This window comes from Chrysochloris asiatica, unplaced genomic scaffold, assembly GCF_000296735.1.
Source record: "Chrysochloris asiatica unplaced genomic scaffold, ChrAsi1.0 scaffold00488, whole genome shotgun sequence".
Taxonomy (NCBI): domain Eukaryota; kingdom Metazoa; phylum Chordata; class Mammalia; order Afrosoricida; family Chrysochloridae; genus Chrysochloris; species Chrysochloris asiatica.
In genome coordinates, this window is record NW_006409006.1 from 558,072 (window position 1) to 560,665 (window position 2,594).

Genomic DNA, 2,594 nt, shown 5'->3' on the forward strand with positions numbered 1-2,594 from the left:
ATTACTGAACAAAAGTGTATTTGTCATGAAGGCAACATGGGTATTGTCCTGATACATGTTAACATGTTTTCAAAGCCACTGTTATTAATTAATGTATCTTTTAATATGACACATGGAAAATGATTAGATAATGATAATTCTTATAAAATGTATAAAACCATTTTGATAGTATAATTTGCTTTTGTTGTGTTCACATTATTTTTATTGTTAAAAAAACAGAAGAGGTAATGAATGGTTTAGTCACTAGTAGGGTTCTTTCTTCACAGGTTTTTATTCAATCTTTGACATTTCATTTTCATTGGATTGGATTATCTCGAAAAGGAAATGTCTGCTACTGGATGTGGGAAGATGGCTCTTTGATGCATTATGATTTGTAGGTATCCAAAATATACTTGAAATCTTCAGTTATTAATAGTTCATTAATTAAACATATTGACAAATGATACATAATTTTAATATTGGTTAGGGGTCTGAGTTGTTCTGAGCAGGTTATACTTTTATAATGGATAGCAAATAGAGATACGGGCCCACTTCAAAATGGGAAATCCCTCTCTCTCTTCAAGACTCATCTTAAGTGTTGCTCCAACCAGATAAATTTCTCTAGTAAATTCTCTTCATCCCAGTCTGATTTGCAAGCTCCTCTTCTCTGCCCCATGGATCTGTTGTCTTCTCAGAGAGTAATCACGCTAAGGACAAGAAGAAATTTTTCTTTTCTCTGTATTTCTGGGCCTTGATAAATGGCCATGCTCAAATGAATTGAGCACATGTTTTGTTAAATGAATAAGGAAACAGAAATAGCTTAATATATAACTCTCTCAGTGTGTGTAGCAGCTAATCTACCAAATGATTTGTATCTGATCATTGGGCTCAGTGTTTCTTTTGCTTTCCTTCATTAATAGGGCTTTAGAAGGTACAAATGTAAACAACAACAACTGTGTATATGCTACAACAAGGAAATTTGCTGCCACTATCTGCAACAAGACATTTTTATTTATTTGTGAGAAGAACTCTCCAAATTTAAGACCTGGGTCAAGATAAATAATGAAGATTCTGAAGTACCTATTTTTTACCTGCATTCTGCTCTGATTCTTTGATATTACTTCTGAGGTTAATTGTATATATTACAGAATTTATAATTTGAAAAGACTGTTGCAATATTTTAGAGTTTTAACAATATGGCAATGAATTTGATAAAATACTTCTTTGACTTATTATTGCAATTTCAAGTAGATTTTATTACGAAAATAAATGTTACAATTCAGAAATTATTATTATCTTCTTCATGTAATATAGCTCAATTTCCATGAAAATAATTCTATCACATAATATACTTTTTTGCAGAAAAACTAATAACATTTGATCTTTTTGTGTGGCTAATCAGAAAATGCACGTTCAGATTTCAGGTGCGTTACCTGAGGCCTTCCCGCCATCTATCTTTTTCTGGGAAGTGTATTAGCCACTGCAGGTACAGGCACCCTCATTTCATCTGCTCCATTTTATTATTCTCTTGTTTTAAGGTTTCAAAAATATTATAAGAATTAAGTGTTAAAAAAAGAAAAATACAAGAATTTAGAAGTTTATTGAATGAAGATCTGCTCCACAACTCCTTTTCCTGGCTCTCTCTGCTCTACATTGTTAATAATTTGATTTGTATTTTTCAGACTTTTTTTTTTTTTTTCAGTATTTGAATATTTCTATAAGATAGATATGTAGAAGAGGCATTGGTAAATAAGTAGTCTCTATCATTTAAATTCTGAATAAACTTAATTTTTTACCTTCTAAAATTGTTGTCAGATTTCACTGTCACCTGAAATGCATGTCTATATACTTTGGAAATCTTTACTAAGATTTGATATTGTCAGTTTCTTTTAATTTTTGCTCCTGTGGTACTAAGAGTGGTAGTTATTTTGTGCTATTGCTAATTTCAGGTTGCCTTATTATTTTCAGTTTTTGTTTTGTTTTTCATCAGCATTTTCATAAATAAAGTAGTCGGTTCCCTGTTCTAAATTCTTTTTGAACTATCTAAGATGATATCTGTTGAATTGAATGTACTCTGGTTCCTATGAAGGTGGTTGTTGTTAGTTGTCCTTGAGTTGGCTCCACCTCATACTGAGCCTGTTCGTACAGAATGAAATACTGCCCAGTTTTGCACCATCTTCACAATGGTCATGTTTGAGCCCATTATTGCTGCCTCTGTATAATCACATCTGGTTGGGGGACTCACTCTTTGTTTTTTGTTAAAACTCCACTTTACCAAGTATAATAGCCTTCTCCATGGACTGGTCTTTCTTGACAATATATCCAAAGTACGAGAGATTAGTCTTGTAATACTGACTTCTGAAGAACATTCTGTCTATACTGTACCAAGACAGATTTGTTTGTTTATTGTTGTTAAGTGCCATCGTGTTGATTCTAACTAATACCCACCCAATTTAGGGTTCCCAAGGAGCAGTTGGTGAGTTTGAACTGCGAACTTTGCAGTTCAAGCTGACCTTGTGGTTCAGTGCTTGTCCTATAACACCATACCAGGAATCCAGTCTCTTTATTGTTGATATATATATTTTTTAATTTAAGGTTTTTATTGTGGATTGAGT